General features: G+C 38.1%; 1 protein-coding gene and 1 non-coding gene across 3 annotated transcripts in view; both read left to right on the top strand.

The window, feature by feature from the left end:
* Nucleotides 1-27969, top strand: part of LOC117994381 (galanin receptor type 3) — an 89304-nt gene that overhangs the window by 22375 nt on the left and 38960 nt on the right. Inside the window, exon 1 of one of the 2 annotated variants that reach the window (XM_034982306.2) lies at nt 5464-5766. The exons of the other annotated variant lie outside the window; for it this stretch is intronic. The gene's annotated coding sequence lies outside the window, so the exon portion shown is untranslated. Of the gene's footprint in view, nt 1-5463; nt 5767-27969 lie in introns of those variants that run through there. 2 annotated transcript variants of the gene reach the window in all.
* Nucleotides 26204-26275, top strand: TRNAH-GUG (transfer RNA histidin (anticodon GUG)). Its single transcript has one exon. It is a non-coding gene; the product is annotated as a tRNA-His (tRNA).

Below are 27969 nucleotides of genomic sequence, written 5' to 3'. Positions count from 1 at the left end.
AACTAGTTGAATGATATGGAGGTGAGGTTGTCTAAGACGGTAGACGTGCTTGTCGGTGACACCTTGCACTATGTCTATCGCTGTTTCACTAAAGGAGAATAATTGGAAGAAAGGAACGACCAAGCGGTCAATGTCCTAATGCCGAATCAGTGTTGCGCGTGTTGGGTCCGCTGCGCCATACATTGAATGCTACCACTAAGTGGAAAAAAGGGGTAAAATACAGGGATTTACTGGCATAGCCAGAGGTTATACACTTATGTAAATACAAAGTCTCAAAGCAGGGTGCTATAAAATGAACGCAAGAGCGGGCAGGCATGCACATGATCGTACGTGCTGTCTATTAGAACACCACTATGGTAGGTGGAAACATGGGAGCATGGCTCTATTGTAAACCAAGTTTGGAATATTATAACTTGAGAGCATAGCTCTTATTACTTACAAGCCAGTTTAAATAGATGGTGCAATTATAAATATTATCCAAATATCAATATTTCGTTGGAAAGCGCGTGCGGCATCGCTTCGACCCCATCGGTCGGAACGGTGTGTGTGCTCGCAAATTGTTACGTAATAACGTCCGGATTGTGGATTGAGTAATAACTCAACCGACGTTATAAAAATAGATAATATAATCTATCTAATTAAACTTATGTGCTGGACGACACATAAGATTTTTACTCAAGTAAGAAAATTTGAGAATGGGACCACTTTAAGTACAAGGATACTTTTCTTATGTTATAGGGGCGATACTTCTAAAGTCTAAAAGCGATTCATGATTGATCTGGTAATGTGGCTGCTTAGGCGAGGTGAACCGCGCGTCCTTTAGGATACTCGGTAAATCCTTGCTTGAGCTGGCAGACGGAGTTGTACTCTGTGGTTACTTTCGATCTATTTGCTGGTATACGTTGGAGTGCGTTGGAAGATGATTATGCGAAGGAGAACCCTAGTGCCATTAATGGCGCCACTTGGCGCTTTGTGAATCCTTTGCTGAGCTGATTCTAGCATACTTTAATAACTACCGATCACAGAGGGCAGGTAATACTGCTGTTCTGTTTGTACTCTGACATTCGTTGGAATACTTAACCGCCTTATGGTGGTTAGTGAATACACGCATATAACATAAAGCAACTTTAGCGTTCGAGAGCACTTTAGCGAGAGAGGAACATAGCACTCTGGTGTTTGTGCATCCTACCTAAAGGAGAGCCTAGCGCCCAGTGCTTGTGAATCTTTTACTATAGTGATTTTTAACGTACACAAATAAGTGATGACTTATCACTTGAGACCGAGCACTCTGAGTGCTAAATTACAAGGGTATGTGTGTAAAGGGACACGTTCCTTACCTATTGGGCTACGCATGTGTCTGAACATTGAATTGAATTGACTAGAGACACCAGATAGGTCTGTTGATCTCTATGTTACCCTAATATTGCTTGGAGCGTTGCATTCTTCTGATGACTATTTATAAATAATACATAAAGCAACTTTAGCGTTCGAGAGCACTTTAGCGAGAGAGGAACATAGCACTCTGGTGTTTGTGCATCCTACCTAAAGGAGAGCCTAGCGCCCAGTGCTTGTGAATCTTTTACTATAGTGATTTCTAGCGTACACAAATAAGTGATGACTTATCACTTGAGACCGAGCACTCTGAGTGCTAAATTACAAGGGTATGTGTGTAAAGGGACACGTTCCTTACCTATTGGGCTACGCATGTGTCTAAACATTGAATTGAATTGACTAGAGACACCAGATAGGTCTGTTGATCTCTATGTTACCCTAATATTGCTTGGAGCGTTGCATTCTTCTGATGGATATTTATAAATAATACATAAGCAACTTTAGCGTTCGAGAGCACTTAAGCGAAAGAGGACCATAGCACTCTGGTGGTTGTGCATCCTGCCTAAAGGAGAGCCTAGCGCCCAGTGCTTGTGAATCTTTTGCTAGAGAGTGATTTCTAGCGTGAGTACTTTATCACTTACAAGTAAAATACAAAAACCCAGCATTAGCGTTTGAAGACACCTATGCGAGAGACGACCATAGCGCTCTGGTGTTTGTGCATCCTGCCTAAAGGAGAGCCTAGCGCCCCAGTGCTTGTGAATCTTTTGCTAGAGTGATTTCTAGCATGGACTACTTTATCACTTACAAGTAAAAATAATAAAATGCAACATACCTTCACACAATGGATTGAGGTCAGGCCTGCGATTATAACTTGCTTCGGCGGTATCGTAGTGCAAGCCGCTCATCCTTGAGATCTCTAAGATCATTACACTCATTCACACACAAAGGATTGAGGTTAGGCCTGCGTTTATAGCTTGCTTCGGCGGTATCGTAGAGTAAGCCACTCATCCTTTAGATCTCTAAGAGATCGATATACCTACACCACACCACACTACACAAACCATTTACAGTGGAACACGCCACTATAAAGTATGCTTGCATGCGCCGTGCTATCTCATGAGAGGAACGCACCTCTCCTAACAGTATGCTTGCATACATTGCGCTATCCCTTGAATGATGACGCGTAGTGGGGGGGGAGCTCGTGTTCGTTGGTATTTTATGTTCTTAATGTGATAGGATACCAAGGGAAGGCAGAAGCTCACCGTTGAAGGCGCGGCGGAGCTTTCAACCATCATTCACTCCTAACCCCTTTTACACGAACTGGAGTGAATGGTGCCATTACACAGGGCTTCTTCTTCCTACAGTAGGAGGAAGAGCTTACATTTAGGTTTACACACGTTGAGTATGGGTACTAATATTATTACACTTCTTTTAATACGTCTCAATTGCTGAACCCACATCTTAAACCCCAATGGTTTAAATTCTATACCCGAACACGGTAGACATTTGGTATTCAATACGCGAACAACTGAATGATCGACCAGACAACTCCTATACACGAACGCACGTTCCAAAATAATGTGTTAGTTTCTATGCGTGAATACATACCTTCAAAGCCCGAACACCTACAGTCATTTGAGCATTCAATACGTGAATGCCCACTTCCTCAGCTCATACCCCGTAAGGTCCGTTAGGTCTGATGAACTCACTATTTCTGATACTCTAAACGTCCTTGGGTTATTGCGTTCACAACATGTTAAAAGGTTTCTACTGTTAGATGATACGCGTGCCACTAAAAGATATGAAATAGGAAGCGTATTCTTTAGGTAGATCAGTATATGAGGTAGGGTAAATTCATTAGGTAGGCCTCGGTAGAGTTACATGATGTAGTTTGTTGTGGGCTCTTCTCAGACCTGGGCGCGCTTGGAACCCTCTTAGCTTTAGTTTTAAGTTTGCGTCATAATTATCACAACTATATCTTACAAATCCAACAACTGACTATCAAAAAGAGTAATTTATTACCTTTGACTTTGATGATGAAGAATTAAAAATAGCAGGGTGAACTCGGTAAACTGACAAATTACTTTCGCAATCTAATTTACGCATGTAATTTTCAAAACAGAAACGTTTCCACCCCAAAAACCACACCACAAAATGATATCATCATAATATATGGCGACTGAACTCATTCATGAAACGTCGTCAAAGTCTACTGCCTGAATACGTAATTAAGGCGAATTGTCATATTATATACCTAGCTAGACACGCGTAATACTGGAGACACATATCCATACCTACTGATATTATAAATGCGAAAGTGTGTCTGTCTCACGTTTCACGTTTTCGCTGACAAAATTTGGTGCAGAGATAGCTTGTATTTGTAACCTATGTCTATCCCCGGGATGCAAGCTATATATATGTATACCTGTACCAAAATTCATCAAAATCGGTTACGCAGATGGACTGTGAAAAGCTAGCAGACAGATAGACAGACACACTTTCGCATTTATTAAATGCGAAATATGATGTCCACGACTTCATCCGCGTGGATTTGGTTTTTAAAAATTCTGTGGGAACTCTTTCATTTTCCGGGATCAAAAGTAGCCTATGTCCTTCCCCAGGATGCAAGCTATCTCTGTACCAAATGTCATCAAAATCGGTTGAACGGATGGGCCGTGAAAAGCTAGCGGTCAGACAGACGGACAGACAGACAGACACACTTTCGCATTTATAATATTAGTATGGATTAGTTTAGAGATTTTTTAAAAATAAAAATAGCGAGCAAACGAGCAGGTGGGTCGCCTGATGTTAAGTGATTACCACCGCCCATGAACTTCTGCGGCACCAGAGGAACCGCCAATGCGTTGCCAGCCTGTCAGGAATTTATTGATCCGTTCCTGGAATAATCTAGTGGGAACATCGCCGAAGGGAGTTGGTTCCACAGTTTGCATCTGCGTGGAAAAAAGTATGGAAATATTGGATAGTAAAGATGGATGGATTATCTTCCAAACGACACACTCTCTCCCTCTAATTCTCTACTCTATTTTATATAATCATACACTTTACATATCCTGAACACAGTATATACATATGGTACGCGACAGGTCACATTGGCAACCGGGGTATGGGGCGGGGGGTGCCCGGCACACCCGCACGCCATCTAGCCCACCCGCACGCCACGCCGCAAGGGTGTGCGAGGCGTACCCACCTTGATTGCTATGTCGACCTGTCGCGTACTTTTTCAATCTCTGAATATTCCAATCATCTTTATTCTTGGACGTGACGCTTTTTTTCATAATCCTGAGTATATAAAACCTTATGTTCTTTCAAAAAAATTACTGAACCTTACCCAATCTTGCCCCGTCGCTTCCTTCTGAATATAAAGTTTGGGATTATCTTATTATAGTATTGAATTATGAGGGAAAGTTTACAAACTTATCTAATGCTATCAAAGTTCACCTATCCCGTCTCCTTTTGTTCCTTAGTCCTTACTAAGTACTTTATTATTTACTAGTTTCTTCAAGTGTTTCTTTGTACAAGTTTGTACAAAGTCATTCATTCTTCGGAATGACTTTGTTCGTCAATGAAATATTAATAGACTATTCAACAGGAAAACTTCCTTGATAACACCACCTAAATTCAAGCAATAATTCTTGCCGATGTAATTAATAATGTATGTAAAATGTAATTAATTCTTATTTGTCACCCCATAATAGTCTACTACTTTATCAATACACTAGTTTATGCCCGCGACTTCGTCTGCGTGGACTACACTTTCAAACTCCTGTTTTTGAATTTTGAATATTGAACCCTAAGGGGCCCCCACCGGATGTCTACGTCATAATTTGTAAAAATTTGACAAATTACAGACATCAAATCAACTGAGTATTACTTAATACTGAGTTAGATTGGTTAATATGCAAATGAGAACCAAACTACTTTGTACTAAAAGTGTTGGGGAGCGCGCTAGGGCTAATTGTCTAAGCTCTAGCGTAGAGGCGTAGAGGGTAAGGAAAACACTTAGCGAAAGCTCTACGCAGCTACGCTTCTGCAAGGTTTGTTTACATAAGCCTGAAAGTGTGAGACGCCCCTATTCCCGAATCCCGTTAGCTAGTGCATCCACAACCAGCGTGGAGTAACGACGTCTCCTGAAATCGCGTCATGTTTACTTGAAAATCAAACGGACGCGTAAAAAATCGTACTAAAAAATAACTTTTGAGCTTTTTAATAATAAGTATCTGTTGTTAATCTTTTAGTGTTTTTTCTTGACACACTTTTCGTGCTATATCTATAGATATTTGCTATCTAAAGTGCGGGTGTCTAATCCGTGGATGTGGTTAATGTATTGTTTCGTTGGACAACTATAATGGCAATGCAACTGCGGCGGATCAACAGGCTCGCCGACCAAAAGGCTGTTGTTTGTTTTGTCAGTCGGTGAGTTTGCTTAATGTATGGACGGCTAAATTGCTTGTACTAGACATTGTTATCTACTATTTTTTGCTGAAAATTTAGTACGAACCCATTACTCTGTTACAGAACGGTTTTTAAGTAGACAATCAATCGCCTGTTTGCGACTAGTGTTATTTCGGAAAGATGCCATTTTTCGCCTGCTTCATCTGCGTGGATTTACGTTTTTCAAAATCCCGCGGGAATTCTTTGATTTTCGTGGATTAAAAGTAGCCTATGTGTTAATCTAGGGTATAATCTATCTCCATTACAAATTTAATCCAAATCCGTTAAGCCGTTTTTGCGTGATTGAGTAACAAACATACAAACATCCACACTTTCACATTTATTAGATTAGTCGGTTTAGGATTAAATAATAAAACTTACATTCAATTCATATTGTTTCTTAATCTATTATACTGGACGTTTAATCCTACAGAACACACCATCCTTCTAAACTCGATATAAACTAATTTACAGCCATTGCAATCTGCAAATCTTTTTTTTTCAAAAATCAAGTTTTTAGAATAACAGGTTGTAGTCGCAAACAGGCGTAAATGGTCTGAGGACTGCTCAAAATAAAGGAGTGTACCGAATGTTTTCAGGGTTTATTCCACCGTAACATTTAAAAATGCCTGAACGGATTTGGATTTATGGGGTAGGTACGTTAGAATTCTTCTATCATCTCGAGTGACAATGGCTATAATTTTTTTTAAAGTAAAGAAGAAATAAAAATAAAAATATTTTTTATTCAATTAAACTTTTACAAGTATTTTTGAATCGTCAGCTGCATACCACTGGTTCGGAATGCCTTTCCTACCGAGGAGAACCGAGAGAAAAAACTCAATATCCCCCATACTTATTAATGTAAAATGTGTAAGTAATTAAAATATCACTTGCTTTAACGGTGAAGGAAAACATCGTGAGGAAACTTGCATGCCCGAGAGTTCTCCATAATGTTCTCAAAGGTGTGTGAAGTCTGCCAATCCGCACTTAGCCAGCGCGGTAGACTAGGTATGGCCAAAACCCTTCTCACTCTGAGAGGAGACCCGTGCTCTGTAGTGAGCCGGCAATGGGTTGATCATGATGATAATGATGAATGTAAAACGATATTTTCAAATGTTTTTTACATTTGAAAAAATTTGTTTATTTTTTTTAACGGCTTCCTGTTGTTTTATTCAGTGGCTTGTTATGTGCTGAAAACAGACGAAATATTTTAAAGATTTAAAGAAATGTGTTTAACGAAGGTTTTGCATAATAATAGACAATAGCGGTATTATCAGATCTCTAAGCAGCATTCTCTTTGATACAAGGTCAGGGATAAGGCCCAAGACACGGGTCTGCTCGCGAAATCCAAATTTAATTTGGTTTTTCACAAAATAATGACTAATCTGTGAGTAGCTCACGTCAAACTCATTATTTTGACTAACTTCTTCAACTGGACATTTTCAAGTAAAGATTTTTATATAAACCTGTGAAGATGATACTGCTAGGGGCGAAATTTCTATGCCATAAGTCTACGTTGTCACATTAGTTTACAAATTGTGAAAAACCAAATTAAATTTGAATGCCATAAGTCTACGTTGTCACATTAGTTTACAAATTGTGAAAAACCAAATTAAATTTGAATTTCGCGAGCGTCGAAAATAAAATGAGATCCAAATCCAAGAGACTTTGTATATTATGTAAAGGTATGATTAATTTTTATCTTCCCTGTTATAAAAAGCTTTTCCAATAATATCTTAAGAAGCGCTATTGCGAGTCGAGATTATTTTGCACCTGAGACCTACCTATTTAATGTTTGAAAACAATTTGCAGGTCTCAAAGAAAAATGCAAGGTTAGTCTGTCTATCTGTACTTAACACTTTTAACGGCTCAGCCGTTTATGAAATAATATTACCTATAATCCATATCTATACTAATAAATTATAAATGCAAAAGTGTGCCTGTCTGCCTGTTAGCTTTTCACGGGCCAACCATTCAACCGATTTTGATGAAATTTGGTACAGAGTTAGCTTATATCCCGGGGACGGACATTAGGCTACTTTTTATCCCGGAAAACCTAATTCCACACGAACGAAGTAGCGGGCAACAGCTAGTTATTGTTATAAATGACAAAGTGTGTTTGTTTGTGGGTTTGTCCTTCAATCACGCCGCAACAGAGCAACAGATTGACCTGATTTTTTACATGGATGTAGTTGAAGACGTGGAGAGTGACTCGTATATTCCGGAAAATCAAAGAATTCCCACGGCATTTTTGAAAATTTAAATCCATATGGATGAAGTCGAGGGCATCAGGTGGATCTGGAGGGTTCAGATTTAAAAACATTTTAACATATTTTAATTCTTCTTTCAATAGTCAAAAATATCATCATCATCATCACCATGATCAATCCATCGCTAGCTTACTAGTAGTAGCCTACCACGCTGGCCAAGTGCGGATCGGCAGACTTCACACACCTTTGAAAACATTTTGGAGAACTCTTAGGCATGCAGGTTTCACGAAGTTTCCTTCACCGTTAAAGCGAGTGATATTTAATTTCTTAAAACGCACATAACTTCGAGAAGTTCGAGGTGCGTGCCCGGAATCTAACTCCGACCTCCTGACTAGGAGGCGGACGTCCTAACCACTAGGCTATCACGGTTCTTGAAAAGGTTATACAGGATGTAACCAGAACGCCAGCAAAAACGAAGACAGGTGATAGTTCTGATGATTACTGATATGATACCATATGAAAAAACGCGAAAAAAATATCCTATATTTTGTAAAAGTTCACCCAAATAAAACATCTGCGCTAGAGGTCAACGAACGTGACGTAAGTAGGCCACTCGGAGTCAATGCCGCGTTGTAGGTGGGGCATTGACCCCAGTTTGACTGTTGACAGTTGACCATAGTTTTGCTCGCTATACATTGCGGGTTTGAAAAATACTAAATCACTAAAATTACTAAACGAGGTAAATGGTCATTGGTATTAAATTGTGTTTAGATAGTATAACAATAACGCTAAGTTTTTGCTAGCGTTCTGGTTACACCCTGTATACTAGGAACTAGGATATAGATACAGGTCAAAAGTCACCCTAACTACAAGCGGTTACCGCCAAGGGTCAACGGTGCTAACCTCAGTAAAGTTTTGGTATACACTATCAGAAGTAGGTCACATAACCTCAGCTCTAGCCTCTAACTAGCCTATTAGTGCCGCAACGCGAAAGCTTTCTACACTAATGACTCCTCAGGCCTAAGACCTGAAAAACTTTGCTAGGTCCACTCTTTCTGTTACGTCAAGAACAAAATAACTGTACTAGCAACTAGATGACAGCAACTTTCCTACTTCCAAAAAATATTTTATTAATATTTTTTTCACTTTCATTTATTTATTTTTCTCATTTTTATGATATTAAAAAAAAAAACAACAAACAATAAAACAACAGAAACAACATAAAAATTAAAGTAACAGTAACAGAAAATCAAATAACAGGAACAACAAAAAATAAAATAAAAATAAACAACAGAATATAAAGTAACAGAAACAACAAATAATATTATTATTAGTTGTAATATTATTATATTATTAATAATAATTATTAAGTACATATTATTATTATATGAAAGTATCGTCTCAATTATTCTTTCAGTAAATCCTAGCTTGTTGCTGACAGACGAGGTACCTGTTACAATTCTACAATAGGAAGACTTCAGATTATCTACAGATCTATTAATAAACAGACGTATACCGGAATCTACTAGGTAAAGTCTCTATCAGCAGCGCATTTAGGAGATGAGATGTCGCGCGGAAACGTAAGAAGCTGCACGATTATTGAGCAATCAACATTATGCAAATGAACGACCGGGAAGCGACATGAATTCTAATAGCCAGGATATTGTATTGACCCTATACCTTAGGTCGTAATTACGTTGGCCCTTCAAGAGGAGGTTGAGATTCTACTAGATAACATTTCTGCTCGACAATGAACCAAAGGCTTAATTTGTTATAATCCGCTGAAACAGTTTGAATCTGTATGGTGCAACATGCAGCATGCGAAATGAATAGAATAGAATAGAATAGAATAGAATAGAATAATGTTTATTCGAGGTATATAGGTGGTACATGGTGTAGGCAATATCGTCCTGTACAGCAGTGCAACACCTCGAACAGGTAGGCCACTCAGCTTGAGACGTCGGGCCCCTCAGACACAAACCTCTAGAGCAAATATCTGAGGTACCAGATGCCCCAACGCTGATTTTCAGTGACCGCCTTTTAAATATTACCTAAACGTCAGTGGCATAGAATATATAAAGTTGGCGAGTAAATGGATAAATAAAATGAAATAAAGTGTTTACAGTTTTTAAATTTAAAGTGATATAGGACATAAAAGAAGAAATAAGAAATGCACCGCCCACTGCTAAACATGCAGGAAAAAGCAGCATAAATACAAATTTTTAAATTGCTCCTACCAGGAATCGAAGCCGGGGAACTCTCATGTAATATAAGATCACATCGTTTATCACTGCGCCAGGGGGGTCGTCAAAAATAAGTATATTGCGAATTTATTTTGCCGGATGGCTTGCGAAAATAATTATAAGGCGGGTAGTTAGATCCGGGTACAGTTAGATATAGTACCCGTAGTACAAGATTTTACGTCTTACCAAACCAAACCAAATTCGAGAGTCGAAATGGTTCCGCGTTTAAAATTTTCCGTGATTAAAAGTAACCTATGTCATTCTCCAGGTCTTTATCTAAACCCATGCAAAAAAACACGTCAATCCGTTGCACCGTTGCGACGTGATTGAAGGACAAACCAACAAACAAACACACTTTCGCATTTACAATAAGGGTACTGATTATAAATGCGAATGATATACATAAAATGTAAAAGCCTGATAATAAAAGATTTAAAAAAAAATAGCGACAAGTTTTCTTCTACAATTGCGGTCCCCATTATCTTTCTATTATTGCAAATCCAGTAAGGCGACACTAAGCGGGTGAGATTTAGCTCCCCACTAAAATATTCATCTCGTCTAACGGAGATTACGCGCAGTCTAAAAGAGGGTATTTCGCCCGAGTTAACGATACGATGTTTATTAAGTCGAGATAGAATAAGACGATCATACTATAAGTAATTTGTCTGCAAGACCCGAGGGTACACCCCGTCTTATCAAGATTTAAAATTCAAGATGTCACTACCCATATTCCAAAATTTCCAAAATTTAAAGAAAAATTAAAAAAATATTGTCAAACACTAGGTACCTATAGTTTTAAAACTTAGAGTTTTATATGTTTTTAATTAGTGTTTATTATTCACCGTACCTTAAATGATGTTTTCTTCTATATTAATGTGTATTTAAAATTGTTCTCATGTAAGTGAACTTTTATAAATACTATCTGTCCCGGCTTTACTCACGTGTGTAGTCGACGTTAGCCCGACTAGTTTCGAACCCATACGGGGTCCTTTTTCAAGGGCTCCCTTGATAGTATTTATAATGGAAATCACTCACGGTAGTTTAAACGCTAAAATAAGTGAACTTTTGTTCTTATTTGAGAAAATAAAGTCTTTAAACCTATATTCAGCTCAATCCGTTTCTCCGTTGCGACGTGATTGAAGGATAAACCAACAAACCAACAAACAGACACACTTTCACATTTATAATAGGGGTAGTGATGTGAAAGTGTGTTTCTTTGTTGGTTTGTCCTTCAATCACGTCGCAACGGAGCAACGGATTGAGCTGATTTTTTGCATAGATATAGTTAGAGACCTCACTGGAGAGTAACAAAGGCTACTTTTAATCGCGGGCGGGCATCAGCTAGTAACTTACGGCGGTTAAGCTCTCATCCAATCCGAGTCCGTGAAAATACGTTCCATTTTTGTTTTGTATGGTAGCTTATGACAATTGTCGTAGATATTTTTTATATCCGTTTTTTTTTTTTTTTTAATAGATATAGCGAGCAAACGAGCAGGCGGGTCACCTGATGTTAAGTGATTACCGCCGCCCATGAACATTTGCAGCACCAGAGGAGCCGCCGATGCGTTGCCGGCCTTTTAGGAATTTGTTGGTCCGCCCCTTGAATAACCCCATGTTATAATCTAGTGGGAACACCGCCGATGGGAGTTGGTTCCACAGTTTGCACGTGCGTGGAAAGAAGGATCTGGCGCAGCGGACGGTCGAAGTGCACCAGACACCCAGATGGTGAGGGTGAAATTCCTTACGGTGGCGCGCGGTGTGGTTGTAGAAAAAAGAGGGTGGAATGAGGTCAAAAAGCTCTTCAGAGCACTCCCCATTATACAGGCGATAGAACACGCATAGAGAGCTAACGTCTCTGCGGTGCTCCAGGCTTTCCAACGAGCCGGTTAGTTTGGGATCGTCCACAAGTCGAACAGCCCGCCTTTGGATCCGATCAAATGGAAGGAGTTGGTACTGGGGTGCTCCAGCCCAAAGGTGGGAGCAGTACTCCATGTGAGGGCGGACTTGCGCCTTATAGACTTGCGCCGTATTTTCACGGATTCGGTTTGGATGAGCGTTACATATCTGCATATAACCGTGGCGGTCAACTACTTCCAAGTCATTGGCTATACCTAATGCATATATTATATATTACAATAGTAGGTACCTACTACGAACTCTCGTCTCTCTTCTAGATTCTATTTTAATCTATAGTCTCTCTAAAATAAAAACCTAGATATACTCCTCTAGCCTCGCAACCCTAATAATATTAATCATTGTATTATGCCGAGTCTAAAAGAGGGTATTTCACTCGAGTTAGCGATGCGATGTTTATTAAGCCGAGATGGAATAAGACGATAAGACTATAAGTAATTTGTCTGTAAGAAGCGGAGATACAGCGAGAGATAGCAAAGATGTGGGATCAAGTTTTATAATTTGTTAAGTCTGGTTTAAATACTGCTTGACTTTTATTTAGGTTTCTGAAAAATAATCGGCTTCTTTTACTGTGGGATAGGCTTGCGTTTGACGACAATCGTGCGAGAAACAGAGCAATAAGTATTTATATCTTTAATCACCGTACTTAGATTCAACTGACTTGTTGCTCGATAATATAACAACCATAAGAAAAATATTTGCGCACATTATTAGGGTTCCGTACCTCAAAAGGAAAAACGGAACCCTTATAGGATCACTTTGTTGTCTGTCTGTCTGTCTGTCTGTCTGTCCGTCTGTCTGTCAAGAAACCTACAGGGTACTTCCCGTTGACCTAGAATCATGAAATTTGGCAGGTAGGTAGATCTTATAGGTGACATTTGGGGAAAAATCTGAAAACCGTGAACTTAGGATTAGATCTCACAAAAAAAATTAAATTGTGGTCATGAACTAATAATTAGTATTTTCAACTTTCGAAGTGAGTGACTATATCAAGTGGGGTATCATATGAAAGGTCTTCACCTATACATTCTAAAACAGATTTTAATTTATTTTTAAGCTTCATAGTTTTTGAATTATCGTGCAAAATGTCTAAAAAAAACGATTGTATTACGGAACCCTCGTCGCGCGAGCCTGACTCGCACTTGGCCGGTTTTTTTAACAGTTAATCTATCCTTCTTTAGATACGGAACCCTAAAAAGAAACGCAGGCTTACTCGTGCTAATCCTCTACAACTTTTCGTAAAGGCATACGCAGAAAGAATATTAATTTAATCCTAAAGCGGCTTATCTCAACGTGTCAAGACGCACCATTCAGTGTATAAAGTTGTTTATTTTCCTTATAAAATGTATAGGTTAACATGTACGTGTATATCATATCAAGCAATACGCTTAGGAGTCGATATAGCAATCTTGACCGGTACAAAGTCGTTGCATTTGAGTACAACACAACAGGCCTCTCATAGCTTTCTAAGTTTGACTGGGATATATTGTGACTTATTTGGCTTATTGTTTTTTTTAAATAATACAATAAAACTTAAAGCTAAACTTACTACTTATACAAATCATGCCTGCGTGGAATGGTGCCATGAATACTGTCTGCGTTTCCCCGCTAGATAGCTAGTCAAAAAATGAGCTAGCCCTTCTGTCATCAGACGAGGCTTAGGGAGAACTGAGAGCTATAAATTCCAAAGATAGACAAAGAATACTTTTATCCCGGAGAGTCAAAAAATTCTAAGGCATTTTAATGAAACCTAAATCTGCGCGTAGCAAGTCGCGCCTCACTGCCATCAGCTAATAATAATAACTAGACCCAGTGGTCCACTACTTTGGCAGCGACAAACGTAGCATACGGTCTCTCACTTTGATGGGAAGGTCATGGCTCTTTGGATACAGGCGTTGAGCCATCTGCTTTTCGAGACCACTCCTGTTTGTGTGAGGTGAAATTGAATGGTATTCAGATTTAGATTTTCCTATACGCCTACATTTTATCTCAAGTGCGGCATGAATGCTCCGGATGAAGGGTTGGGTTAAGAAAACACATCTGACTCTTAGTACGTGAATACGTATCTCGACAACGTTGATAGATTTCGAATAGGTATCGAAACAATGTAATATCAAAGTCAGCAGAGTAAAATGCCCCTAATGCTCCGCGTGAGGTGACCGCCGCTTTTTCGTTCGTAGTCACTTAGGTGGACTCACGTTATTAGTATTATAACTCAATGTTTAAGTCACGTAGATCGGATGACACTAACAGCCGTACTCAGAGTCGCTAATCGTTACTTAAGATTGAGTTAAAACGAGACAGATTTATGTGAGAAATGTAGGTTTGTCTTTCTCTAAACTAAATTTAGAGTATCTGCATCATTTACTTTTTAATATTGTTAAAAATGACAGAACATGAACTTTACATTTAAAAACTCAAAATTTTAGTGCACGCTACAAATTTAAACAATAGGCTCGCGACTGTGCGCTAAAATCACGGGGTTTAACTTCTATAAATTAAATTTAAAACTGTCAAACTGTGTCTGTCCTTTTCATATTACATTAGTAAGAAGAAGACACGAATACACTAAAATTTGGTTGTGCTCAGAATCAGTACCACTATTTGACTTATTAACGATTTTTAATTCGCAAAGTATCCGTTTGGGGCTCTCGCTGTACATAAATAAATGAACTTGAACCGTAAAGCAAGGCAATTTAATTCAATTTAACTTTGACGTTGCATTTCGTTTTCGAGATTAACAAACTCGTACTAACCCTATTGTAAACTGTATCCGTACGATTCTATGAGTTTTAGAAATACTTTTATATTAAACGGCCTATCGCCATCATGTATTCAGAATACGTGATTCTTTTCAAAGTAAACCTGAATTGGGATCTTTTCAAATGTTGCAAGTAGGTAGCTATTGACCTTATAGATCTCTTTCTAGTCTAAATACGATATTCTATTGAATCGTGCTTGTAGTAGAGTCAGATCAAAGTCAAGATATTTATTCGTACTAGCTTATTCCTGCGAATTCATTCACGTGAAATCAGGTTTTTAAAAACCCGTGGAAATTCTCAAAATCCTTTTTTAGAGAGAGCCTAATTACTACCCATATTATAAATGCGAAAGTGTGTTTGTTTGTTGGTTTGTTAATTTGTTGGTTTGTCCTTCAATCACGTCGCAACGGAGTAATCGATCAACGTTATTTTTTGCAAGGGTACCTATGGTTAAAGACCAGGAGAGTGACATAGGCATTGGGCATCTTTTTATCCCGGAAAATCAAAGAGTTCCCACACGATTTTTAAAAAGCAAAATCCACAAAACAAAGAAGTCGCAGGCATCGCTAGTATTTAGATAATTTCACTAAAATACAAATCTATACGACAAGCCTACCCATAAATATATCAATATCAATAGGTAGTTCAGAATTTTTTTAAAAAAAAGTAAAGTCAAGAGACGTTCAATCTGGGGCACGCCTCCATACAATTTTTGTCCATCTCTTTTTATGCCGTTATAATTGTAAACTTATTTTCAATTTCAAGAAAAATCTACATGCAATACCACAAGTTTTTAGACCCAGGTTACACAAATTTCAAACCCTAATTTTCCTCCTTAGGGGTTGAATTTTCAAAAATCTTTATTAGCGGATGTCTACGTCGTGATAGCTATTTGCACGCCAAATTTCTCGATAATTGAGCCTCGATAGCTCAACGGGTAAAGGAGCGGACTGAAATCCAAAAGGACGCCGGTTCAAACCCCACCCGTTGCACTATTGTTGTACCCGCTCTTAGCACAAGCTTTTAACGCTTAGTTGGAGGGGAAAGGGGAATATTAGTCAGCATACTGAACTTGGCTAATAATCTTTTAAAAAAAAATTCAGCCCGGTCCATCCAGTAGTTTTAGCTGTGCGTTGATAGATCAGTCAGTCAGTCAGTCAGCTTTTCCTTTTATATATTTTAAAGATAGATGTGAACTAAGTGTCCTAGTTTTAAGTTTTCACTTTAGAATATATCTACTATGTAACGTTTTCCTTCTTTATATAATATTTATATTATCATTGTCTTTAAATAAAAGATAACAACGGGAGGTCCTAGCACATGGGAACTGACAGCTGCTTCATAAAAATTCTTGCAAAATACAGGAACGTTATTCGGTATATCTAAATATATAAAAGAAAAAGGTGACTGACTGACTGATCTATCAACGCACAGCTCAAACTACTGGACGGTTCGGGCTGAAATTTGGCATGCAGATAACTATTATGACGTAGGCATCCGCTAAGAAAGGATTTTTCAAAAGTCAACCCCTAAAGGGGTAAAATAGGGGTTTGAAGTTTGTATGATTGTCTGTCAGTTTTGAAGTGTCTATAAAGAAGTTTTGTAGTTAATATTTTTGCAATAGCAGTATGACATATTTTATCAAGCTCATATGTAAAGATCAACCCTAAGGGTGTAAAATAGGGGTTTAAAATTTGCTTAGTCCACGCGGACGAAGTCGCGAGCATAAGCAAGTCTTTTAATAATTCATACATATTTATTTGTAAAGCAAAGTTTCATAAGGCAATGTTTGCTGGATCCCTCTCTTGCGAGCTTTCGTACTCGGCTCCTCGTAATTTTTTTTATTTACAATACAAATATAAACAGACCCTAATTTGATGTTTCAGTGCGTCATAGAGTAAAGCTGTGTTCATAATCAGTACCCTTATTATAAATGCGAAAGTGTGTTTGTTTGTTGGTTTGTTGGTTGTTGGTTTGTCCTTCAATCACGTCGCAACGGTGCAACGGTTTGACGTGATTTTTTTCATGAGTATAGATAAAGACCTGGAGAGTGACATAGGCTAGTTTTTATCCCCGAAAATCAAAGAGTTCCCACAGGTTTTTTAAAAAACCTAATTCCACGCGGACGAAGTCGCGGGCATCAGCTAGTCCATATTATGAAATGAAATGAAAATAATGAAATTAAAATGAAATGAAAATTATAAGATATTATACTTATAAGCGAAAGTGTGTTTTTAAGTTGGTTTGTTCTTCAATCATGCTGCAATTGAGCAAGGGTACAACGTGATTGTCTTCAAGTATCTGGAGCGTGACAGGTAACATTTTATCCCGAAAAGTGATGCGTTGACAGCAGTGGCGTGCACAGGAGTTCAAGCCAGGGTATGCATTTAGGTATGAACTTATTTTACGGCAGGTTAAAATGAAAAATAAGCATTGATTTACTACAATGAGGGTAAACAGTGCGTTTATGCCTCTATGAGCTGCACGCCACTGGTTGACAGACATACCTATTCGTATATGTAAAGGATATCTTTGAATATTAATATCGCAAACAATTTGCGTTGATTGTCGCCCACATATTCTGCATGTGAAGGGTACGAGAGTCGTGTTCTTAGATAGACTTGTCCGAGGTTATGCTCGCTTGGTATTGAATAAACATTCAGTGAACTAGGTATTTTCAGATCCAGCCAATGATATTAGAAGAAAATTGGATCCAGCTATGTCTGAGAAAATTTCCTATACGTTCTTGAATTGACATGAAGACTGCAATTTATTTATTTTATTTAGAAATCATTGGTACACACACAAATATACGGGAAAACAACACAAGATGCAGAAGAAACTAGGCAAAAGGGTTTTAAATGCAGTTAAAATTTAGATAATCACTTGACAACTTAATACGTGTAAATTAGGCTACTGGCAGGGGCGTGCAGGTCATAGAGGCATAAATGCACTGCTTACCCCAGCTGTAATAGCTCAATGCATATTTTTCATTTTGACCTGCCAATGAACAGATTCCTAGCTAACTAATGCCTACCCTGGCTTCAAAGCTGTGCACGCCACTGGGCCTACTGGGCTATGTCAGTCACGCTGGGACCTCCTCATTCTTGATTTGATCACGTCAGTAGGTAAACCCCAAGCAAATGCCATGCATATTATGAACATCACATATCTAGTGGCAACTCATTCCATCTAGTGGACTTCCGCTGGAACGCCAACAAGCTCTCCAGGTTAGTGAATTTGAAATGTCTTTCGAAAAGTTCGAGCATCGAGTACCTAGGTACTTTGTTCTATGTCGAATTTCAAAAAAAAACCCTGCACGACAAGTTACCCGAATCTCGTTCCAAAAGTGTATTTTCCGGGTTTTGGTATGGTCAAGCCATTTGCTTTTCCCACTTCGTCTAAAAATGAAATTGGACTCTTTGCAAAAACGTCGATTTTTCCAACTTTTTAGCTCTACAGCGAATTGAATGCCGCCAGGAGCGGTGTTATTATTACGCATGATTTTCTTTTTGGAGTTCCGTACCCGAAGGAACGGAACTCTTTTGTTGGGGCATCTGCGTCTGTCAATGGCTCTATACTTCTTGAAATTATTTCGTATTTTCGGTATCGATTTCCTTAAAAGCCAGTCGCCAGGCAGGTCACAATTGGCGAAATGTTTAGATAAGACTCCCCGTCTAGTCTATCTCATATTTAATATAACTATAATGTTTAAGACGTTGTTTTAAGTTCTACCTACTGTTAAGTATAATAATAGTTTATGAAAGGGCTGCATAGTAGGGATTATCAAAATACGAGTTAAAAAAAAACCGGCCAAGTGCGTACTACAGTCGTATTTTTTCGGCATTTTGCACGATAATTCTAAAAAACTATAATGCATAAAAATAAATAAAAATCTGTTTTAAAATGCACAGGTGATGTACTAAGACCTTTCATATCATACTTGTTATCGATGTACATAGGTTCTATAAGTTCTTAAGTATGGGTTGCCTGGAAGAGATCACTTTGTGATAAGGTCGCCCTTTGTTTTTCCTGTATTCTTACTCTCTGTAATTCTAGTAACAATAAAGTTGTTTTAAATTAAATAGGTACATTTAAAAAAAAGTCGAAAAAAAACGGGCCGAATTGAGAACAACCTCCATTTTGGCAGTCGGTTAAAGAGAGGGGCGGGAAGCAGCTTTAGGAGGAAAGGGAGTTGTGGTGCTCAATAGGAAAGGGCTATGTACAACTGTGGATGCCCAGTAAACCCTTATGGGTGAACTAGAAAATCAGACGTAATTTTACGCGCGAGCATGTTACCATGAGTCGTAACATTGAAAATAAACACAATTATTGTTCACTGAATTCAGGAGAGATACGATCTGACATGTTTACGAGTGGATAAGCTACTCCCAGATACATAAATAGATAATGTATGTGATAACTAGCAGTTGCCCGCGACTTCGTCTACGTAAAATTTTTGTTTTGTCATGAGACCTGAAATTTTCCCGCTGCAAAAGGCCTCACTTACCTACTCACCCAGTCTCACCTTAAGGCACGGAACCCAGAATACCTAAATGTAAATTTTCATATCTCTAACTACAAAAACATAGGATTTTCATATAACTTTTCAACCCCCATTTCACCCCCTTAGGGGGAGAATTTAGTTAGATCCTTTCTTATCTGATACCTACATCCTAGAAAGAACCTACGTTTCAAATTTCAAGTGAAAATAACAATAGGTAAAACTTTTCTATAAAAACTTTCTCCCCCTATTTTACCACCCTTAAGGGGGGAATTTCCCAAATTGAATCATACAGATTTTTATTATTTTACGTAAATAATCTAAATGTCGATTTTCACGTCTCTAACTCCAAAAACATAGGACTTTCATACAACCTTCGACCCCCCCTTTCGCACCCTTAGGGGGGGATTTTTCAAAACCGTTTCTTAGCTGACACCTACGTCCTAGAAAGAACATACCTTCCAAATTTCAAGTTTGTAGACTTTATTGTTTCTGAGATTTCGTGATTAGTCAGTCAGTCGGTGAATGAGTGGTATTTCGATTTTAAATATTTAGATAATACATTGAACTAAATTAGTGCCCATAGTACGCGACAGGTCGAGATGGCAATCTGGGAGGGAATGGCCGCACACCTGGACAGCCCCCGCGCTAACCCGGTGCGGGCGAGCGCGGGTGACATGTGGGTGTGCGGGGCGTCCCCCCGCCACATACCCCAATTGCTATCTCAACCTGTCGCGAACTATACTTAGTACTATTATATGTAGATATATTCTGTGACTACTTATCTCTATAATATAAAAATGAATCACTAAATGTGTTGCTCATCGCAAATCTCGAGAACCGCTGAACCGATTTCGCTAAATTTTTTTTATAATATTCCTTGAAGTACGAGGATGGTTCTTACGGAGAGAAGAAATTAATTCAACCTCCCCCTCAATTTTCTGAACTCCACCCGAGCGAAGCCGGGGCGTGTCAGCTAGTACATAATAATATATGCATAGAGGTAGTTGGTAATATACATACGTTATAACTAATTGTTACTGAATATGCTACACATGCATTTTTCAGAATATTGCATTAATTTTGGCACCATTAAAAGCAGAAACCTTTGACGATTGGCATAACTAAATTACTGAACACGTAAAATCTGGTAGTTTAGTTAGAGGCTAGCCTAAATAATTATGAAAAAACTGGCAAAACTTTTAATATTTTGTTTTCCATAACTTCATTCGGAATTAACAACATTTTCATTATTATAATAATAATAATGAACAACTTTAGGATGAACCACTTTGAAGCAGCTAAATTGTTGGCAGTATAATATGAATACGGATATTACGAATGTATATAAAAAAAGCCTTTTTTCTTCAATATCAACTTTATTTTTTGCTAATGTCAATTATTCACGTTTCCACAGTCAATTCACGTTTTTGGTGAATTGGCTTTTACAAATTCATAACTTCTTAGCGAATTTCCATACAGATTTTTCAATCATTTAGTACATTTTAAGTACGATGAATTTTTATAAAAATAACTAGCGCCCCACCCCGGTTTTGCCCGGGTGCAATGTAGATGGGTACTTATGTGGTGTCTGTGTGATTATTTTGTTATATTTCAAAAGAATAAGACAGCATTTTCGATGAAAGCACTCCGTCGCGTCGGCTCGATTTCTTCCGACATCTTGATGAAAACCATATTAAAATCCGTTGCGTAGTTTAAAAGATATACGTATACATATAAGGACAGCCGACGATTTTGTTTTATTCTATGTAGAGATAATTTTGGAACATTTTCTAATTTATTATTTAAAAACTACCATGATTTTTGTATTAATATTAAAAATACACGTTCACGTTCGCAATAACCTCTAAATCTTAATTTTAAACTATTGCAGGTGGTTGAATAATAGTAATAACCCTGTTACATATTCGCTGGCGAGAGTCCCTGATGCCTAGTTTACACGCATTAAGTTGTTAACTAGCTAACTAAGTTTTAACTTAATTTTAAGTGACATAATGCATGTAAACAGTGAATTTAGTACTAAGTTGCAAGTTACAATTTATTATTATTTCACGTACTTCGCTGTTCATCTCGGAACGAACTTCAGAGCTTTACTAAATTACTTGTCTGGATGCGTAAAAACGCTTACTTAAAATTAAGTTAATTACTTGACAACTTAATACGTGTATGGCTTTAGTGAAAAAAAAAAAAAAACATACAGTCGAATTGAGAACCTCCTCCTTTTTTTGAAGTCGGTTAAAAAAGATTATTAAGTATGATAAGACCCTCACAACAAGTTTATTTTCAAAATCATTTTGTTTGCAAAACTTTTTCTTAATAATTTTTTAAATTGCCACCAAAAGTGACCCCCATATAATATCTCACAGCTTTATTTTTTGAATGCAGTAACACTTAAACGGGGTTGTTTTTACGAGTTACTTAGTAGAAAGTGTACCTTTTTATATCAAAGGATAAATTGCACAAAGTTATTTCAACGTGTTTGTGTTCTTTATATTTCTGGATAAAAGGCTTTTGTGTGCCTCCGCCGCGTTAAGGGACCTTAGCTTTATAGAATGTTTTATTTTGCTGTGACGTAAGTGTTTTCACTTGAATTGTTGGGACCCTATTTTATAGGTAGTAAGAGTAAGTACAGTGTGACAAGGCTATCTTGGCGCGTGGCGAAAATCGGAACTAACGTTGGTGCAAGTGTCCCCTTTGGCCTTTGCCTTTGTCCAACCCCGTCCGTTGCACTATTATTGTCGTACCTACTCCTAGCACAAGCCTGACGCTTAGTTGGAGAGGAAAGGGGAATATTAGTCATTTAACATGGCTAATATTCTTTTAAAAAAAAAAAATATGTGCTTAGAGTGACTTTGAAGCCACAATGCTCGTTTCTCACTTCGACACTCCTAGGATTAGATTCTTTAGAACAACGTCTATCAGCTGTTTTCCAGCTAAGTTTCCCATCCATTCCCACTTTGGTTTCGCAAATATATATATATCAGTTACCTACTCTGGTTCTTTTACGGATCTCCCTATTTCTGATCTTATCTAAATATTATATAAAACGAAAAGGTGACTGACTGACTGGCTGGCTGACTGACTGACTGCCTGATCTATCAACGCACAGCTCGAACTACTGGACGGATCGGGCTGAAATTTGGCATGCAGATAGCTATTATGATATAGACATCCGCTAAGACAGGATTTTTGAAAATTCAACCTCTAGGGTTAGAAATTTGAGTAGTCCACGCGAATGAAGAAGCTAGTCGCAATATATAGGGCGAGGGCAGATCGAATTTCCTTCAAAAAACAACAGTAAAAAAGTTCAAAGAAATGAATCTCTCCCACGGCGATCATTTATTACAATTTGACATAAGAAAAGTTACTAATCTTACATTATTACCTTCTTTTATATAAAATATAATTTTCTTATAAAAAAAAGTAATTAAATTAGTTAGGTAATGTTATGAAACTCAGACAAAAAGAAAAGTGGCGGTGAAAAATTTTAATATTATACTTTTGGTCGCGACGGGTCGTGAACTTTTATACAACATAACAGATTTCTGGCCATTACTCATATTTTCTGAATACGCTTTCTGTCTGTTTAGTTTAGACCGACCTAAGAAAAAGATTTGCGGCGGTAGGTACTATAGGCATTTATAATTTTTATGAAAGTGTTTTTACTTACACTTCAAGGAAATTTCTTAATATTTTTTAAATACATAAAAAAAATTGCGGAACCGGCAGGATTCGAACCTGCGACTTCCCTGGCGCTCAAGACGCGATACCCTGCCGGTGCTACAATTTTTGGATTTGTATTAAGAAATTTTTTTAGTACTAGTACTAGCTGCCCTGGCGAGCTTCGTTCCGCCTAGCAGTCGATTCAAATTTTTAAATTTTTCTTTCCGTAAGAACCATCCTCGTACTTCAAGGAATATTATAAAAAAAGAATTAGCGAAATCGGTTCAGCTGTTCTCGAGATTTGCGATGAGCAACACATTTAGTGATTCATTAAGGATTCATTTTTATATTATAGAAGAATAGGCGTTGTTTGTTATAATTACTTTAGTGTAAGTTTATCTATCTTCCATAGCCTTCTGGGATAGCCAACGTAGCAGAATTTTTCCGTTTGACTTTATTAAATAACGAGATGATGGCCAACTTCCAATTGACACTTTTTGTCCCGGAAAACACTACTAAGTGTAGTCCCGTTGTGATGACATCCTTCGGGTACGGAACCCTAAAAACGCTACCTATACCTGTGGTAATTCGTTAGACTAAAATAATATTAAGTATATTGTTTTAAGAATTTTCATTTAGGTCTGGTTAGTATTAAAAATGGCACAAAAAAGCGAAGTATTTGAACGAATTGAGCTATAATTATAATATTGAATATGAATTGAGTTATAATAATATGTTAACGCGGTGCCTGATTTCTGTATGAAATTTAAATTCATAATTGCAATAAGAGGTAGGTGACTTTGCAATAAAAGTTTCAAAGACTTTCATAAGATATTGCTCTCTTAGACCACGCGATATATCCTAAACTTGAATGAGGTCAAGAAGGCAAAGTGCATTACCATCCCGACTAATCCATACTAATATTATAATTATGCGAAAGTGTGTCTGTCTGTCTGTCTGCTAGCTTTTCACGGCCTATCCATTCAACCGATTTTGACGAAATTTGGTACAGAGATAGCTTGCTTCCCGGGGAAGGACATTTTTAAGGCTACTTTTTATCCCGGAAAATCAAAGAGTTTCCTCGGGATTTTTAAAAACCCAAATCCACGCATACGAAGTCGCGGGCATTAGCTACCTAGTACATATTAAAAGTTTGTATGTGTGTGTGTGTGTATGTTTGTTACTCCTTCACGCATAAACTACTGGACGGATTTGGAATGAAGATAGATTATACCCTGGATTAACACATAGGCTACTTTTTATCCCGGAAAATCAAAGAGTTCCCGCGGAAAACGTAAATCCACGCGGACGAAGTCGCGGGCATTAGCTAGTAAGTAGGTAGATAAGTAATGTTTTTGTCTAAGATGGTCGGTTGTTACCATTCTGCTGTAAACAGTTTTTTAAACTGAACAAAAATCTCTTTTGTAAAACTGTTTCCTTGTGATAATTATTTATCTTATTACTGGCTTATGCTCGCAACTTCGTCCGCGTGGACGACACAAATTTCAAACCCCTATTTCACCCCCTCAGGGGTTGAATTTTCAAAAATCCTTTCTTAGCGGATGCCTACGTTATAATAGCTATCTGCATGCCAAATTTCAGCCCGATCCGTCCAGTAATTTGAGCTGTGCGTTGATAGATCAGTCAGTCAGGCAGTCAGTCACCTTTTCCTTTTATATATTTAGACTAGCTTATGCTCGCGACCTCGTCCGCGTGGACTACAAAATTTCAAAACCCTATTTCACCCCCTTAGGAGTTGAATTTTCAAAAATCCTTTCTTAGCGGATGCCTACGTCATAATAGCTATCTGCATGCCAAATTTCAGCCCTATCCGTCCAGTAGTTTGAGCTGTGCGTTGATAGATCAGTCAGTCAGTCAGTCAGTCATTCAGTCAGTCAGTCAGTCAGTCAGTCACCTTTTCCTTTTATATATTTAAAGATTATCCTCCACGACTATGTGGGGGTGCAACTGCAGACCTTGGCGATGCCTCGCGGTTCCGTAGTAAAATGGCGAGGGGGGAACTAGGTCGAATTATTCGAAATAGGAATTTGGCGGCAGTAGGTATACAGCCAAAACTGATTTTAACACGAGTGGATTATGCGCTCTCATTCATTGAAGCCGCTTGCAGCCATTAATGCAATACTAAAGCTAGCCAGAAAATCGGGATTTTGGGGAGAGACTGGTGCGTTTCCGTGAATAAATGAATATTTACTAATAACTCGTTCATTGGAGTGAGTGTTTAGAGTTCTCTGTCAGACTTATTAAAAGCTTTTTATTCGTTTGATTAGATATTTATGTCAAAGTCAAATAATTTTTTCAAAATCAGTAGGTAAGTACCCATATTATTGTAGCTGGAGGGTTGGAGCAGTGTGTGTGTTTCTTTGTTGGTTTGTTGGTTTGTCCTTCAATCACGTCGCAACAGAGCAACGGATCGACGTGATTTTTTGCATGGGCATAGTTGAAGACCTGGCATAATAATTTAACAGCATTTAATAATTTTGTCGTGTGATGTAACCACAAATTCAGCGTTTACAGATTTTTCCCCTTATGTCTGCTAGAAGACCTACCTGCAAACATGATTCTAGGTCAACGGGAAGTACCCTGTAGGTTTCTTGAAAGACAGACAAGCAGACATAACAGACAGACAGACAACAAAGTGATCCTATTAAGGTTCTGTTTTGGAACCCTAAAATGTAACAAAAAATTATGAATGTTGAAAATGAAAAATAATAAGTCGTCAAACGTGGGTTAAGTTAACCATTATAAAGTACCAACATACAAATCAAACGAGAACGCTAAATCATAATTTATAACAAGACCATTATACTTAACATGAAAATGAAAGAAAACAATTAATTAAAGTGAGGATAACAAAGCAAGTTTATTCGACTGAGTTTAAGGTTCTGTTTTCCTTTTGAGGTATGGAACCCTAAAAAGTAAAGAAAGATCGATGTCTCAAGCGTTTTATGATTCAATCAGTTTTTTACGGCTATTGACCATTAAATTAAAATAAAAAGTGTTCTCGATTTAAAGTAACTACGTCACATAGCTTTGGTAGTAAAGTGCTGGATGTTTTCGCCGGACCTTTCACCAGCTCCGACAGCCGTGATCGTCTAGTGGTTAGGACCCTACGTTGTGGCCGTAGTAACCCAGGTTCGAATCCTGGTCACGGCAGCTAACAGCTGTCGCGGCGGAGCTTAGTTTTTTTTTCATTTTGACGTTTTAGAATTTTACATCTATATCCCAATTCTTCTGTTTCTACAACTGCATTCTTTATCTAGTAATGGAATAGTAAAAATTCTAAATCAGTACCCTTATTATTAATGCGAAAGTGTGTTTGTTTGTTGGTTTGTTGGTTTATTGGTTTGCCGGTTTTTTGGTTTGTCCTCCAATCACGTCGCAATGGTGCAATGGATTGACGTGATTTTTTGCATGGGTATAGATAAAGACCTGAAGAGTGACATAGGCTACTTTTTATTCCGCAAAATCAATGAGTTCCCACGAAAATTACAAAAATCTACATCCAGGCGTACGAAATCGCGGAGTATTATATAACAAAGAGTAAATGCTTTGTCATACATCTTTTGTTCCTAGTTAGTGAACTCATTTAGACTAAAGCACACTAAAGTAAGTCAACTTTGTCAATAGAGGCGCCGCGCCGCCTGAGACCGTGCAGGCAGTTGGAAGTTCGCCAGATCTGTGTGGCTGCGAGCTGTCACTGCTGACATAACTAAGCTTCCTGTCTCATCCTTCCTGTAGTGTGACATATAACCAATAGTCCATATCTATCTCAAACTAACTGACGGTATCTGAAAAGTTCTTCGTTTATTATAATATACCTACTGGCTTTTAGCTTATGCTCGCGACTTCGCGTCCGCGTGGACTACACACATTTCAAACCCCTATTTCACCCCCTTAGGGGTTAAATTTTCAAAGGCCCTTTCTTTGCGGATGCCTACGTCATAATAGCCTATCTGCATGCCAAATTTCAGCCCGATCCGTCCAGTAGTTTGAGCTCTGCGTTGATAGATCACTCACTCAGTCAGTCAGTCACCTTCACCTTTTAAATATTTAGACTAGCTGATACCCGCGACTTCGTCCGCGTGGAATTAGATTTTTTAAAATCCCGTGGGAACTCTTTGGTTTTCCGGGATACCCATGCAAAAACACCTCAATCCGTTGCAACGTTGCGACGTGATTTAAGGACAAACCAACAAACAAACACATTTTTGCATTTATAATATGGGTACTGAGTACTGACTAGCTTAGCGACTCCGGCTGCGTGGACTACACAAATTTCACTCCCTTATTTTAACCCTTTTACTGGTTGAATTTTCAATATGCTTTCTTTGCGAATGTTAACGTCATAACTGCATGCTAAATTTCAACCCGATATTTCAGTAGTTTTAGGTGTGCATTGATAGATCGGTCAGTTAGTCAGTCGCCTTTTCCTTGTATATTATATTTTGATTCCTGAAAATAACATTGACTGACGCTGTTTTGTAAGTCAAATAGTAAACCACAGATGGCCATATTAAATTGCAAGAAAAACATACCTAGTAGAAGAAGAATTTTTACGGCGTACCTTAGTAGAAGAATTTTCTTATTTAACGTAGATAAGGAAAATTGCCTTGAAACCTGTCCACGTGGAAAATCAAATGACGGTTCTCAATGCGCTAATCCTTTGACGTGATCTTATAAAAGGATTTCACGATCCTTAAAGGAACTAAAAAAAGCCTTCTTTTGTTACGTTTAGGATTCTTGTAGTTTATTGTATAATACGCGACAGGTCGAGATAGCAATCGAGGTGTGAAGCGCGGGGACGTCCCGACACCCGCACGTCACCCGCGCTCGCCCGCGCCGGTTTA

The sequence above is a fragment of the Maniola hyperantus genome, chromosome 2 (genome assembly GCF_902806685.2).
Source record: "Maniola hyperantus chromosome 2, iAphHyp1.2, whole genome shotgun sequence".
NCBI lineage: Eukaryota > Metazoa > Arthropoda > Insecta > Lepidoptera > Nymphalidae > Maniola > Maniola hyperantus.
Note: the sequence above shows the minus strand (reverse complement) of the source record. Positions and strands in the feature narration are given on the sequence as shown.